Below are 17,549 nucleotides of genomic sequence, written 5' to 3'. Positions count from 1 at the left end.
AGGAGGATTTCCAGCAACAGCACAACAATAGTGTATTGTAAATGTGCCAAAGCTCTCGCTGACTTATAGCCCATGGCAATGCAACAGGCAGTATTTCCAGCAACTCCATCCAGGGGCCAGTTTAGACTTTTTACCTTGCCTTGCACAATTTAAAACGCTCATATAAAATCTGACCCTGCAAAACAACACATGGTTTACATTGGTAGACCCCAACTTTGAATGTTCTGTGTAATTCAGACTGATGCTACGTTTACGTGTAGCCGGCAATATTTTCAAAAATAACAATGTGCACAGCTGTCAGTTTTCAGAAAAGTGTTCGTTTACATGTACCCGTGTATATATGCCCATCAATGCCGTCAAGAGCATGCTAAGCCTGTAGGTGCCAGTGTAACGAGAAGCTCAAGCCCACGTTAGCCAATCAGAATCCCGAAAATATCAACAACAGCAACGAATCACTTCCTCTCTCTTCGCTTCCTCACTTCCTCGGCTGCCTAAACCTCCGTTTGTCTAAGTTTACATGCAAACGTGCAAACAAAGTTTTCCAAAATCTCAGAAACAATCGTTTTCAGAGGCGAATTCTCCGTTTGCGTGTAAACGAAGGGCACAAACGAAGGGAAATGTCTCAGTTTTTCAAAATAACCATGTACAACAACAGCACAAACGAGGTATGAGAGGGACCATGAATTCCTTGAAATCCAGCCTGAGGGTTGGGCATTGGCTGCAGATGTTTTCAGCTAATTTTTGAAATACCTCACACTGCGTAGTGTGTTGGGATGTGTTCCAATGTTTAATCACTGCAGTGACTTAATGCCAGGACTTCATATTTGGAATGAAAATCAAGAATTAGTATCAAAACTGCTAAGTCAAATGTCTGTACTTGAATTAGCTGAGTAGAAAATAAAAATAAACACCTGAATTAACAAATGATGGCTGATGTCTCATGTCACTCGTCTCCATCCCTGGCCTGCTGTCAGTGCATTCACCAGAACTATTCGTGGAGTGATAGTTAATCCTCAACCAAAGCCTATAATCACTGTGAGCATTCCTTCGTTTTGGCTCTGCCTCCATGAACAGAAATGATTTTTCAGGAGCTCCACAGAGGGTTGTCATCCTGCTGATGGTTGGTAGCCTCCCTGTTTCACCAAAACATCTATAATTAATCATGTTGTGTTTCTTAGGAGACAGGATGAACATATACAGTATCAAACACGAGCTGCTCTTCATGTCCTTTGTATTATAATACATTATTTATGCACAGCAGATGCACAGAAATGTAAGCATTACTGTAATACATGAACACCGATGGCACAGGTTAATGTTCTTATTAACTCATTAGCTCTCTCAATTCACAGGAAACATCCAAAATGCTATGTTTTTTTGCACATGCAAAAAACACACTAAGAATATATACATTTTATATACTACATTTTATTTATTTTTTAATATATACAGTTTAATTTGTTATGATTTCGAGGCTAAATCAATTTTAATCTCAGTTTGACTTTAAGCCCCGTTCATTTATTATTGTAATTTATTACAAATTAACAGCATTGTATATAGATCTTAGAAAAAAAAACCATCATTGCTCAACACATGTAGGCAAAATGTAAGGGGGATTAAACTGTTGTATGCGTGTATATGTTTTAATGTATGTATCAATGTCATGTCGCATGACGTGATCAAGTTGTGCAGGTCTGGACAACTTGATTTTTATAAAAAAAACTATTTCCATGATGATGAGAAGCTCGTAACAAAAGGAAAACAAATGATGCACAATATACATTGATTTATTATAGATTTAGATTGAAGATACATTCAGTAATACAATAATATAATTCATGATTATATATTATTATTATTATTAGCAGAGTATAATTTAATATGCACCCTATTACTCTGGTTGGGTGTGAAATAAGAAGACCAACCAGAACTTGAACTTGAACTCAAATGCAATGAAGTTTGACAAAAGATAGAGATATCATGAACAAAGTCAGCCTTTAATCCTGTAACTAAAAATGATGTGTTTCAGACTCACATTTTAATATCCCCTGGTTCCTCACCAGTCACGACTGAAACAACGAAAATCACGCGTGAGTACAAAGCAAGTATGCAACACGGCACACACACAGACCGGCATAGCCCTGCTGAGTTGTATGGTAGCTGCCGGTATTTCCTTAGTAATCTTCTAGCTGTTTTCTTTAGTGGGATCAGTCACTGTCTGTCTGTCTGTCTGTCTCTGACTGTCTGCTCAGACTGTGGGAAGATCCGCCTCTAACACAGGGAGAATCCCATGCATGTTGTCCCAAGCAGTCTTGTATAAAGTACTTGAAAGCAATACTTGAGTAAAAGTGCAAGTATCTTACCAGAAAATGACTTGGTAGAAGTTAAAGTTACCTTTTAGAATACTACTTGAGTAAAAGTCTTGAAGTATCTGATCCTTCCTGTACTTGAGTATCAAGAGTAATTTTCATATGTGGAATGTCTTTAATTATTAAAAGTAAAAGTAAAATAAAAGAAATTTCATCTGATTTTATTTTGTAGTTACGAGTAACGAAGATGCTGAGGGAAAATGTAGTGGAGTCGTAGGTAGGATTGTGAAGATCCAGGACTTAGCCAAAATTTTTTAACATTGACAACTTCTCAGTCCCTCCCCAACTTTCCGCTAAAGCCCAAAACAGACTCCTAAGCCCCTCCCCCCCACAAGGGAGAAGGAACGCGTGTGCATGAGCAGTGATTGACACGCAGTTAGACACCCCCCCCCACCCGGCCCTGATTGGTGCATCTGAACAGGGAGCAGTGGATTTTTGCAAATCCCACTACAGGCTGTAGGTGGTGCCAGAGGAGCCGGATTTTTTTTTTTAAATGACCAGCTTCATGTAGTTCTACTGGAACATCGGGTCAGTTTCAGCAAATATGACAGAAAGTTAGTTTTATAAGTCTTACCTACTGCACCTTTAAAGTATACATTTTATTTAGAAAAAGTAGTGGAGTAAAAGTCAAAGTTTCCAGAAAGTAAAGAACAGATACATGAAAATTCTACTTAAGTACAGTAACAAAGAATTTGTCACATTACAACACTGGTCCCAAGATTGCATTTTCATTATTGGAAAATAGGTGCTACAGCTTTGGATCACCATAAAGACACCATCCATAATGACACATAGACCCATTTTTTACAAGACAATTTATAGTGTCACAGCAGCTGCACTCATGACACACACATCCTTTTTTTTTTTTTTTACTTTTAAACAAGAAAAAATAGACTGCATTAGGGACTGTTCATTATTTAATTAAGGGGCCACCAGAGTTTTGTGGCCTCTAACTTAAAAAGACTTGACCCTCCCCTTGTCAGTAATAATTTTCCTATGACCCTCCAAAATGATTTGAAAAACAGGAATGACCCTCCCCTTGCGTGCAAGTTTGCACTTAGCAAAGAAGTACAGATGCCATTTGATTTTTACAACCATGACATACAGGTGTTAACCTCTGCATTCTCATCTTACACATCACACTCCTCTGTTATGGTGTGGTGGCCATTTCAGTAGATTTACTCACTAACATTGTTGTGAAGCATGGAAACTAAATGCACACTTCATGCATTACTGCATTACTTCAAATACTAAGTTACTCCTCTAGTAAACTAGTATTCATATGAAATAAAACAATAAAACATTGAGACCATTCAGCAAAGGACACTGGGATATAACAATTCAAAATTAGTTGCTATGGACTTGTCACTAGGCTTTTTCATTGTATATTTTAACACATAGGTAAAGGTGCCAAAGCTTAACATTATATTCCAAAACATATGTTTATTTTTAAAGCAGATTTTAAAGCAGCCATATTATGCTCATTTTCAGGTTCATAATTGTATTTTAAGGTTGTACCAGAATAGGTTTACATGGTTTAATTTTCAAAAAACACCATATTTTTGTTGTACTGCAGTGCTCTCTCTCACTGCTGCAGATCCTCTTTTCAGCTGGTCTCTGTTTTAGCTACAGAGTGAGACCTCTTTTCTTCTTCTGTACTATCTTTGATTGCACTGCACATGCCCAGTAGCTCAGATGTAGATCATGTCAGCTAGCTAGCTCCATAGACAGTAAAAGAAAGGCTGACTTCGGTCAGTTACAAGGCAGGATTAGCTGGGAGACTTCTAAATGAAGGCGCGCATGTAAGTAGTTCTTTTGTAGATTATGGTGAACTTGTGTGTGTTGTAGCAGTGCTTTGCTACTGAGAACGAGGTAGCATGCTAGCGTTAGCATTAGCATGCTAACGCTACGAGCTAATGGTTGCGGTTAGCCTGCTCGTTTTGGCTTGTGACGTCACAAGCCGTGCCGATTTTGAACAGCTCACCCAGAGACTGAAGGCAGGACACATTCAGAAACTGTATCTCACTCTAAACAGCATGGATGGATTTTTTTCAAAGTTTGTATGTGTGTGGAAGCACCAGAGACACAACATAACACCCCAAATCCCAGAAAAAGTGATTTTTTCATAATATGGGCACTTTAAATTACATTGTAACAATTTAACAATTCGCCCTTATGAAATCCAATCACGGCACGGCTGTTTTTGTCACGATTTGTCTCTGAATGTGGAAACGATTTGGTCCAGAAGGTCGGCAGGGAGAGTGGTTGGAAGGCTGGAGGGTTTTGTGCTGATCCAAATGTGCTGCAGTGAAGTAGACAGCCAGGCAGATGTGGGTGACAATCCAGGTGAGTAACTGTAGACAGAGGAACAGGCAAAGAGACAAAAACAGCAAAAGACTTTCAAAAACTAGAAGCTTGATACGAGAGCTAAACATACTGGTTACACTAACGATCCGGCAGGCAATGGATGTCTGGTCACGGCTTATATTGTGCAGAGGAAGATAATCAGGACCGGGTGTGCAGATTGCAGCAGGTGAAAGTGGTTGGAGAATCAGCCGGGATGTGTTCAGGAAACTCAGGAAAAACGAACTTCAGGTTAGAGCAAAAACAAAACACTGGCAAAACAGGCTCAAGATGCTGGATTCATGACAGTTTTGGAACGCAATAGACAGACGCTTAAATTCAACAAAATGTAACGGTGAACAGTCAGTGTTTGACCTACAGTCTGTTGAGATGCCTCTCCAAACTCACCATAAAACGTTAAGACACGTTAAGAAAAAAGATCCGTATTTTGCCATAATCCAATGACACGGAAAAAAAGTAATCCACAGCGATCAGTAGATCCACAAACAGAGTCACGGTGTATCCAGCAAGGCCGATACGAGCGTCACATTCACCAGCCAGCTCCAAACAGGTGAACGAGGCCTCTCCACTTCGCCGTTTAAACAAAGTGGAATAAACGTATACAAGTCCAAATCTATACAAAACCCGCAATCAATTAGTAAGCTGACATCACATTTATATACATGGCATTTAGGAAACCTTTATTGCTAGTATTACTAGTGCAACAGTAACTTTTGTTTTTTGCGTCCTGCTGCTCCCATCGTCAGCCAGGTAATATTTTTTTTACTAAAGCAGTATATGAAATCAGATGTATTACCTACCACCATTTAGTTGTTTTTGTGTTATTTAAGATATTTATAAAATATCTGGTCGTAATTATTTCACTCATTTTTTAAACAATGCAATTACCCGTTTGAGCCACCAGGGGGTAGTGCTCCTCCTGCCCCCCCAGTAAACTCCGCGTATGCGGTCAGACCCATCTGCAAGGGTCCGAGACTGAGAGCTACATGGATAAATATGCACCAAACAAGCCACTTTGAAATTTTGCTCTTTTCATGAATAAAAAAGTTGGGTGACCCTCCCCTCAACAAAAAATAAAAGAAATGACCCTCCACTATTTTCCTCCGGTGGTCCATTCCATAAAGACAGAACGGTCCCTTAGTGCTCTTAACTTCTTCAAAGTTTTCAGAGTACCATTTCAAGACAATGCATTGTCTAGGGAGAGGCGTCTTATTCAACTGGAAAAGTATTTTTGATGCCTGCCAGCATGTTGAATGTCTCTCTTGTGCTTATACGCAATGACAGTTTTATGGTCGTCTGGGGAAATCAGTCTGGAATCCTCATCTAGAATACACATTACACATTACTTCTCCGATAAGAGATAATCCAGACTAAAACAGTGAAAGTAATAGAGGCTTTAAAGGTCCAATATGTAATATATTTACTGTAATAAATCCAAAAATGACCCCAATATGTCATCAGATATTAAGGAAACAGTTGAAATACTATCTTTTCTGACAACAATGCTAATGCCAGTATTTTCTCCTTTTGAAATTTCCGTTCCGTGACGTATTTTCTGTTTGTGTTTTGGCCTGTGTGTTGTTACTAGCTGCCCAGTTTGACAGCCAGGCAGGGTTGCCAGATATGCCTGTAATGACGTAAACCCAGCGCGCTTCAGCTGTAACATTAGTACAGCCATAAAAGCAGCAAACAAACGAACGGGATCAATGGAGATAGATTCTACATGACATTAAAAAAAAAACGGCATGTTTCTAACAGTTGCGTGACCAGAGACATAACAAACCCCGGGTAAATATTGGAGATGTATTTGAAAGACAGAGACAGCTTAGAGCCCAAACGACCCCGAGTTGACTAATTTACTCCTGAACAGGTAAGCATTAGCTTCAGGCTAATTTATCACAGCTACAAGGGATGGACATTTTATGTAATTTAAACATTAGTGTACTCACATATTGAATTATATAGCTAGAGTACCCGAGTTGGTTACTCGCAAAAACAATTGAGACACAGCCAGTAAAGTGATCCCGACTGGTCCTGGCTAACGCCGCCATGCTAACCCTGCTAAGTGCTAACGTTACCGGAGGGCCAGGCAAGCAATCCATGGTTGTTTACAACATGTACAATGGTAAGTTATCTTAAGCCAAGAAAGGGAGGCTGTGAACTGGGAGGAGAGGACTGTGAGTTTGCAGTGTGTTTAGCAATTGTTGCCGTAATTCTAAGCCAATAAAGTGTGTTCAGTCGGCTGGAATAGGACAGCAAGGTAGTAGTATTTTTAGTGGTTACTATGGTAATTCTAAGTCGAGGAAGTGGGCCTGTCTGGCGTGTGGAGAGGAAGACGAGGTTGTCGGGTTTTTAACGGTTCCTACTGTAATTCTAAGCCGAAAAAGTGTGCCTGTCAGTGGGTACAGAGCTCCGCGTGAGCATGGGCTTATATGACTGTCAATATAGCCAGCATCTAACGTTAGCTACTCCGCTGTCTAACATTGTTGAATGCTGTGGTCTCAGCCTGGCAACCAATGTGAACTTCGAGTCTGGGGAGGAGGGGACGGGGGAGACGACTCTCTCCAGTGTTTTGAATTTGTACTGCAGTAACTATTTTAAACACTAGCTGTCAGTATTACATATTGGACCTTTAATGTTGTGTAGGCCAACGTTTACTGGTTGGTGTGGTTTGATATTTTGCATCTTGAAAGATTTCTCATTTATTTTTGTGGACTACTTTTCAATCATTATCTTTTCAAAGCCCTGGATGAAAAAATCCCCTTAGAGCAGGTAAGGACAGCCGAGCCCCCCCCCCCCTTCCCCAAAATCCCGTCCGCCTGCCCTAACACACGCCTCAGCAGTAAATGACATCTTTTGTGTGTTCCAGGCAATGAGTTTCAATAACAACTGATAAAATGTAAATATTTTGTATTTGAAGACATTTTATTTCCACAACTTTTCTAAAAGTGCATTCATAAATGATACTTTGCAACAGCAAATCATTTCCAACTTTATGCAGGCTTAATTGAGCCTACTTTCAAAATCACTGAACATCAGTTGGCCTATCCACAAGTCAACAAAACATGCTTAACATGTGCTATGATGGGGGGGGGGGTCTGGGGGTCCAACCCCCGAAAATGTTAAGCATTAAACACTAAATTTCCTGCATTCTGGTGAATGTTTATGCACCTATTTCTACCTTTTTCTGAATCAATATGCTGGAAATATCTTTATGTAAAGGGAAACAGATTACAATCCAAATATAAAAACATAATGGAAAATATTTCAGTAAGGCTCTGAGGCATTCTGTATTGCTTTATCTATTTATTCTCCTTTTGGATCGACTTTTCTAATTATATCTGAGTCAGCACACATCTTACCTTCTCTTTTGCATCTTTTGTTGGGGAAATAACCTCCTTAAATGTGCATATGATAATTATTCACCTCAATGATACATTAATTCATTTTAATGAATTAATAAACCCCTGGACTGTAATATTTCAGATGTTTGAGCAAGATTTCTGCTCATGTTCAAAACCTATGTGCACGTTCAAAATATAACTCATCCCATCTGTGTTCTCTGAGGTTTGGAGGAGTCGTGATATTTTGTGAAAAATAAAGTTCTAATAGGCTATTACAAGAATACAGTCACTATATTTCAGAAAATAATCTATACCTGCACCATAGTCTGCTGTGCATTACGTGATTGCTCTGCTGATACGGTAGATCACAGACCTCCTGACAGACACAGAGCCCCGTTTGGGTCTCTGGTCTCTGAATGAGACAAAGTTTAGGGAAGTGGCTGAACACTGCTCTACATCGGAGGTGGAAAACCGAAACTACAGAAATACACGGAGCTCAAACACGACACATGTCCACAGCAGACCGCGTCCTTTATACACCTGAAGCTGCACAGCTTTTTACAGCGAGAGTGGACACTAAGCGACACTGAAGCCCCGGCAAAATCAACTGACGCCGCGTCTGTCAGTGGGAACAATGAGGCTGCACTGCAGAGAGAAATAAACGCAAGTCGTCCTCCACCTGCAGCTGTGATCTGTATTTGTTTTTAATCAGGGTCAGTGCGGAAAACCCACACTCACACAAGTAGGTGGAGGTGAAGGGGATTAGGACTTTCATAGCCTTAGTGGAGATCTGGGGGAACTCGCTCTCCACAGACAACCAGAAACGCGTGATCGGCATTTCTCCAAGTCTCTGTCACACCGCAGCAGAGGTGCAGCCTCGGACCCCGACCAGGTGAAACCTAACTTTAACTCAGGATCATATTTCCTACGTTTTTTGCTGGGTCCTGTCTCCTCCCTTAATGCTGACTTCTGTTGACTTGGGACAAGGAAACGATGCATTTTAAAGCTAATACACGCACGCACAATTACCGATATCAATAAAGCTGCATACAGTTATTTCTTCTTCGCGTGTCGCGCCTCCCCTGTGGCTCTTTGGCGCCCCCCAGGGGAGGGGCGCCTCACCTATTGAAAACCCCTGAGCTAGACTATCTGTCCAATCTGAGTTGTCTGTTGTACGACTAAAACAACTTTTGAACGTACACGTTCCACCAAAACAAGTTCCTTCCCGAGGCTATTTTGCAGAGGCACCATTGCTCCGTCCAGCACATAGTGCTGCCCAAGACGATTGTGATTGGTTTAAAGAAATGTCAATAAACCGGAGCACGTTTTTCTCCCATCCCGGAATGCTGTGTGGACTCACCAGACCCTCCTCTTCAGCGCTGTGGAGGAAGGACTGGCGAGGCGAGACAAGCATTTGTGTAACCCTGGTTTTGGTGTTGTGTGGTTGATTAAGTGTTCAGGTTTATCTACATGTATTGGTTTAACCATGACCGAGACTCAGGTGGGGATTGATGGCTTCTGGGCGGTAATGTGGGAATTTCCCCGCTGATTGTCACAATACAATACAATGGATAATTAGATAGATTCTGTCCGCATCTTTAGGAAGGAATTTCAATTTCAATTTCAAGCCTACATTACCAGCCGCCCCTGAGATGTTACTTCACTTATGGTTACGCATGTGACGATTAAAAATGACGTAGCTCTTTTTTTTCCGGAATGTAAAAAAAACAAAAAAAAAACAACGATCCACCACCCCAGCCTTACACAGAACTTGGTGCTCTTGGCAGAAAGTAATGTGACACAGGATTCCTTGGTAACATTACTTTCTCCCTTCATAATTACTTTGGCCACTAGAGGGCACCACCACTACAAACGTAAAAAATGGCTCAGGAATACTGGACTTCATTTCCGACGTCACAAGCCGAAACGAGCATGCTAACCGCAACCATTAGCTCGTAGCGTTAGCATGCTAACGCTAATGCTAACGCTAGCATGCTAACGCTAGCATGCTACCTTGTTCTCAATAGCAAAGCACTGCCACAACACACACAAGCTCACCATAATCTACAAAAGAACTACTTACATGTGCGCCCTCATTTAGAAGTCTCCCAGCTAATCCTGCCTTGTAACTGACCAAAGTTGTAGAAACAGCCTCTTTTACTGTCTATGGAGCTAGCTAGCTGACATGATCTACATCTGAGCTACTGGGCATGTGCGAGTGCAATCAAAGATAGTACAGAAGAAGAAGAAGAAAAGAGGTCTCACTCTGTAGCTAAAACAGAGACCAGCTGAAAAGAGGAGCTGCAGCAGTGAGAGAGAGCGGTGCAGTACAACAAAAATATGGTGTTTTTTGAAAATTAAACCATGTAAACCTATTCTGGTACAACCTTAAAATACAATTATGAACCTGAAAATGAGCATAATATGGCTGCTTTAAATGAAACGTACGTTCATTAATATAAAAAGTTACACACTAAAGCTTTAAGTAACTACCTTCCAACAACCAGTCCCCATCTAAAAGACTGCATCACATATTGCTTGACACTGGGCGCTATGGTAACTGTGACTTAAAAAAACAAGCACACTTCCCCCCCCCCCCCCACTTGTTTCCTCAAGTGTTGGTCTTGATTGTTCAAGAACTCCCCCAACCCACCAACGCCACCGCCACTTCCAAACACATCCTGGTTTCTCCTCGGCCGCCATCAGTCACACTTCGTTTGTTTTTCAAACATTCCTCCCCTCAGTGACTCACAGCACAGGGTTACACTTCAGCATCTCTCTGCCTTCCAGCTGTCTGTCCAGTACTTGTATGGGAATCAGTAAAAAAAGTATCTTGACGCTGGGACCGTATCCCCTCGATGTGATCCAAAAGGCCTGAAACCAGATGTGGAGCTTCCGTTACACGGTGTCCCATCTCCCCCTCATGCTATTCAGCCGCGCCAAGAAATACAACGCTGAAGCTTGATTTGATGCTGATGACAGAAATTAGTGATTGGCATGGAAAATGTAAGCTCCCTAATTCACATACTCTGATAAAAGCCCTTTTGTTGATGCAAGTCACAAGCAGAAATGGCTCGACTTTCAACTCCACAGCTGAGTATCAACTGTGTTTCAACCAGGACAAACTTAAGCCTAATTGGCAGGGTGGATCCAGAACATGCTTCTAGAATTTGGCTGTTCAAAGGGGAAGGGGAAAAGCTTAAGTCTGCCTGGCAGACTCCATATAATCTAATTCGGCTCAAATGGACAGGGAGAGTCATGCTCATTTTTGGATGATGTTTTTTCTTCTTCTTTTTTTAAGATTATTTTTTTGGCATTTTAGGCCTTTATTTGTATAGGACAGCTGAAGACATGAAAGGGGAGAGAGCGGGGGAACGACATGCAGCAAAGGGCCGCAGGTCGGAATCTAACCTGTGGCCGATGCATGGAGGGGGAGTAGTAAACCTCCATATATGGGCGCACGCTCTAGCAGGCGCCCACGTTTGGATGATGTTTGATCACAAATTCTTGCAATGGCTGGCCTTCACAGACTGCAAATGCACATTTATTTGCATCTTTGCTGCTCCAAAATTTAGAGAAATAGATTGGAAACTGCCACAACAATCTTATATTTATGCATCGGATGAAATGGAAAAAGTAGATAATAAACTGGAGCAGGAAAAACATTATCGGGGAATTAAGTACAGTACCATAATGTCAGATACAGCTGCAGCTAACGGTGAAAACTAACTTACTCTGAAATACATACTTTATGTTCATTAAGACCTATAATGTATTGTACAGTCATTCAGAACCATGACTCAGAAGGTGTGTGTTCTCCTCAGCCTCTGTGCTTCAAAAAACATGTTCATGAACTGGACCGAGTACTTAAAAGCAAAGCTGGCATTTTGCTATAGAAATAAGGCATGTATTACCCAGAACTGCTGAACGCAAATTGTTCAGTCAACCTTTCTATCCGTTATAGACTATGGCGATGTAATGATACGAGAAAGTTGGGTGGCAGTGGTTGGCAGTGAGGAGAGAACGGCACAGTATTCTATTTCTTTACAAAGCACTTCTTGGCAAACTACCTGGGTGTCTTACTTAGCATGTCGTCTTAGACAATTTTTCAACAAGTCCTCCAAACCAATACGACGATATTGGTCGTTTATTCCTACCCTCTTACCGTGGATTTCCACAGGATGCAGAACGTCTGCGGACCAGCTCCGCTGCGGAACGGCTGCGTGCTCTGCCGTCCGTCAATACCCACCAGGTCCGGATTTGTTGCGTAACGGCTGCGGCCAGCCGACCACGAGATCTCGCGAATTCACGTATGTTCGCGCGATGTAACAGGATGTAGTTTCTATGAACAGAACCACAAAACCAACAACAGATTGTTTCCATCCAGAGGAGTAGAGGGGAAACAACTCTGTGCTGTGTTTTCAAGGTGTAGTGCAGGGAAATATGACCTGCCGTGAGCACGGTGTATTTTACTTTGAAAACTAACTGGATGTTTTATTTTGTTTCTGTGCTCGACTTCCTGTCCCGCACAATCTGAATTGTGCTGAATTGCTGCGGAGCTCTCCGTCGTCCGTCAAAAATAGAAGCTCTGCGTATCTGCTCCGGAGGGCTGCGGACTGACGGAACTGGGACGGAGTGGGGACGCAGACGTTCCGCAGTCAGTGGAAATACACACATTGACTTTAATGAAAACCTAATGACTCCGTCGACGTTCCGGAGACGTTCCACAGACATTCCACAGACGTTCCGCATCCAGTGGAAATTGCCGGTTATACGATCCATTGGAGCGTTTCATAAATAAGAGCCCCTAGCGGTGGCAGAAAAAATGACCATTTATCTAAACTACAGAATGTAACGTTCACAGTCGTTAACGTTGTGAAACAGTCGCAGTTTGGTTGAGTTTAGGCTAGTCTATATTCACGACGTTCCATTTCTGGGATTGCGACGGTGCCGCCGGAAATTCCGCTGGATGTCCTTCTCTTCAGCCGGATGTCCGTTACCTTCCGCTTTCTTTGTGTTGGAATTATAACCTCAATGGATTTCTGAGGACTATGGTTAACTGCTCCTCAGATCTCTGCAGGGTAAATCCAGACAGCTAGCTAGACTATCTGTCCAATCTGAGTTTTCTGTTGCCACAACTAAAACAACTTTTGAACGTAGACATGTTCAACCAAAACAAGTTCCTTCCCAAGGCTATTTTGCAGCGGCACCGTGGCTCTGTCCGATGAGAATGGTTAGAATGGTTATATAGGGTATTTCACATTGTTCCTTAAGGTCTCCAAATAGGGTATGTAACATTGGTTGGGCTGAAAATGGCCCGGGTGCTGTTCTATGCGCCCTAATGCAACCCTGTTAAACAGCCATATATGAAACATGAGATTTTCTGCCTTATATGGTATGCTCATGAATATTTAGATGAGCTGCGCACTGATTGGTTGAGCGAAGCACACACACACACACACACACACACACACACACACACACACACACACACACACACACACACACACACACACAATACAATACAATACAATGGATAGCATTCTGTCCGCATCTTTAGGAAGGAATATTTCAAGCCTACATGTAAATGTAAAAAAAAAAAACTTTATTTGACCGATCCACCACCTTACACAGAACTTGGTGCTATTGGCAGGAAATAATGTGACACAGGATTCCTGTGTCACATTACTCTCTCCCTTCATAATTACTTGTTGTTTTAATTTGCTGTTAATGCAAATTCAGAAAATTCTCCAAGTTTACCTGTTGTCTTGATTGATGAATCAAGACAAGATGAATCATCACATTCACCACTCTGCCCAAGACGATTAAAGGGTTGATAGAATGGTTATATAGGGTATTTCACACTGTTCCTTAAGGTCTGCCTTATATGGTATGCTCATGAATATTTAGATGAGCTGCGCGCTGATTGGTTGAGCGAAGCACACACACACACACACACACACACACACTGCACAGCAACACAATCCCTTTTTTTTTCTCAGCGCCACCTTTGACACTGTCTGTTAACGTTACCGATAGACTACAAACATGGTCAGACATGCCCGGCCGCCGCGGAGCAGGAATTGCTGGAACAGCCGCCAAGAAAATATCCCCGGCAGGCTTCAAACTTCATTTCTGCCCCGTAACTAATGTTACTGTACAAAGCACCAGAGACACAGTTTCGTTACAGTTTAGTCAACCGCCAGTGTGTCACGCACGCACACACAAATGCAAAGTTTCGACACTTTCATTACAACTAGTGTTGTGGTAACGTTACCCTTGGGACATAAAAAAACTCCACTTCCAGACAGAAGGATTCACAACTCACCCCGTAGCTAGTTCAGTGTCTCAGCGCGGGGACATTTAGCGGAGAGTTAAGCCCACAGGCACGTCCTCTGTGCCGCTGCGTTAGATCCACAAGTCCCGCTCCATTGTCTGATATCTACTCGTTCTAAACACTTTTCTCTGGGCCAGTATTCCGATGTACAGCCTGGAACACTCCATTTACGACTGTGGTTCATTTTCAATATCCTTGAAAAACTTTCTTCTTTCTAAAGTACACAGCGCAGCTTGCAGCTAAGCTCGTGTGTGAGATCCTGATAGAGCTCCAGCCAGCTCACAGCAGGTCTGGGAACAGTCCGACCGGCACGGCAGCAACCCCGGCAGGCACTGGCCGCTGTCACGTCAGACTGTGGAGCTTCTCAAGTCTGACACAGTCGTACCAAATTTGCAATTAGCCATCAATTTTCGTAAAATGGCCCATATTTGAGCTCTACATAGTTGATTTCTCGCATAAAAAAGTCTTAGAAGTGAATTTAGTAATGAAATAGCAGACGCACAATGTATAAAATTTCTGAGATCTGCGCGACCTAGATTCAGAAGACTAACTGACCTCAGATCAGTGGCTTATGTAAATTTTGGGGCGTGACAAAGGTACAGACTATAGCCAAATAAGGTACAGCCACCGAGTTAACGTCAACTATTAGCTTTGTTGAGATTCGCCCGTTTTCAGCAGCAGTTTCAAATTGTGAGATTTACATAGGAAAGAGGTGTCAATGGGACTTTGAGGTTCTATGTATGTCTATTTTACCCACCGAACTGTCGTTATTCAACTATGACAAGGTAAACTCGGTTTTGCATTCTATCACCCCTTTAAATGTGGACTAGCCAGACCCTACTCCGTAGAGCTGTGGAGGAAGGTCTGGCAATGCGAGACTAGGTTTAGGCACAAAAACTACTAGGTTATGTCCAAGCACCAAGACTAATTAGTTAAGTTGAAAAAAAGATTGTGGATCGGTTAAAACCACGATCTTCACCACCACCAAAAAAAAGTGAATGATTTAAACTTTTATCTTGCACTTTGAGTCCAAAATTTCACTTTTAGTAGTTTGATAAAAAAAAAAAAGGTGTTAGACTCCAAAACCTAAACTCCACCAATATTCCTCTATTCCTATATTCTCTTACCACTTTTTGCTGGCTAAACAGACAACATAACTGCCAACAGTATTAATTACTGTGCAAAAACTGCAGCTACAACCCTGAATATAAGATCTGGGAAGCAAATTTTTATTTTATTTATAATTTTGATCTTAAGGAGAAAGTCACAATACTTGCCATAGCCTTCTGATCATATACAGCTTTGAGCAATTTCATTATTAGAAAAAACCAAACAGTTAATGAACACAAAAGGGGAAAAAAAAAAAAGACGTGAAGGAAGTCAGCCTTTTATCTTTGAAAATAATGTGTCTTTTCCTGGTTTGTTATCTTATTTTCAGATAATGACGCTGCTGCAATGGCTGGGCTTTACAGGCTGCAAAACATCAAGATAAATTCTTACAAGACGTATTCTAACTGTAGCCAGGTTACATGATACAGTCTTGTGATAATTAGATAGAATCCAAGGTTTACAAGCCCTACTGACAGAGGAATAGTCCTTGCACTAGTAGAAATTCTCAGGTTGAATAAAATATCAGTTGTCTTTGACAAAGGCGGGCTTGGAAATGACCCTAAATCCACAGTCGCTTTGTTTCACAATTGGTCAGTTTGAGATCAGAGGAATCTCTGGAGCAGGATGTGTCGGGGTCTTTTGTGTTGTTTTATAACAAAAAAGAATGCTGACAAAGTCATTTTGTGCACCAAAAGAGAGAAGATTACAGGAATTAAAGGGAATAAAATTCAGTGTTGGCAGACTGAACTGGAAACAGCTCACTTCCAACTCACATTCCTGCAGCGGTGGAAGAAGTATTCAGATCCTTTACTTAAGTAAAAGTACTACTACCACACTGTAGAAATACTCGGTTACAAGTAAAAGTTACATAAACGTATGTAAGTATAATCAGGAAAATGTTCTTAAAGTATTAAAAGTAAAAATACTCAATGCAGAAAACCCTCACATTTTAGAAACTGGAAACGATCCAAACTGTTCTTAATCAACTAAGTGTTTATTCGGCTTATCATTTCAGCTGGACTTGTAGGCAAGTCGGTTAGTCTAATTTATAATAACACATTCTATTTTATAAACTACATGTGTTTTGTGTGTGTAAACTAAATTTGTACTTCAGCACAGTACTTGAGTAAATGTACTTAGTTACATTCCACCACTGCATTTCTGTCTGATAAGAACCGCTGTCAACTCCCCCGCTGATCCCTGCCTACACACACACACACACACACACACACACACACACACACACACGCACACACACACACACACACACACACACACACACACAGAATACACACATAAAAAAACATCTATTATGGGCTCCTGGTTTGCTCACCTGGTAGAGTAAGCACCCATATATTCACCCTTTGCAAACATGTGACCACGACCACGTGACCACGACCACGTGACCGCGCCATGACGGATGGCAGAATCGCCGGAAGCACAAGCTAAACAGTGTAGTAGACGAGTGGAAAGTTTCATTAGTTTCAATCAGTTTAAAATAAATAACACTAAATAAACTGTAATAATAATACTATCTTCTTTATGGCTTCTTCTATTGAACAACAAGTTGTCGTGCCGTTATCGGTCGAGGTAGGGCATCTGGTAGGTGCTCACAAAGAGCGGTATTTGGAGAAGTTGGAGATCGCTTTCCAAGCGTTTTCACGGACCTCATTAAATCGCCGAGTCTGCCCAACTTCAGTCCACACGATCTGTACCACTATGTACCAGTATAGTACCAGTAGGTACCAGTATATGGGTATCCCCATATACTGGTGCTGATCTCAAAGCTTTTACTGTAAAAGTCTGGATGCTTACCAGTTCTTTGTAGCTGGCTGGGTTACAGGTACGCAATGCTACGCTCATGGCGGGGGGGAGGTACCTCATAATGGCAAAGGTAAGACATCAATCTAGGATTTATTTTGTATTAACATCTATTCTATTAGATTTACATAACACGTAGCCTATATTTTTAGAGGACATGGTCGGTCGTGGCTACCCACATATCGTTGTTCACTGGGTGTGCCA

At 41.5% G+C, this 17,549-nt stretch overlaps 1 long non-coding RNA gene across 1 annotated transcript in view; it reads right to left on the bottom strand.

Moving 5' to 3' along the window:
* Positions 1-14,676, bottom strand: part of LOC116047011 — a 204,357-nt gene extending 189,681 nt beyond the window's left edge. Inside the window, exon 1 of the long non-coding RNA XR_004104292.2 lies at positions 14,462-14,676. This is a non-coding gene — a long non-coding RNA (uncharacterized LOC116047011). The remainder of the gene's footprint in view (positions 1-14,461) is intronic.
* Positions 14,677-17,549: the final 2,873 nt, after the last annotated feature.

The sequence above is a fragment of the Sander lucioperca genome, chromosome 9, assembly GCF_008315115.2.
Source record: "Sander lucioperca isolate FBNREF2018 chromosome 9, SLUC_FBN_1.2, whole genome shotgun sequence".
Classification (NCBI taxonomy): Eukaryota; Metazoa; Chordata; class Actinopteri; order Perciformes; family Percidae; genus Sander; species Sander lucioperca.
This window is presented reverse-complemented; position numbering and strand designations above follow the sequence as displayed.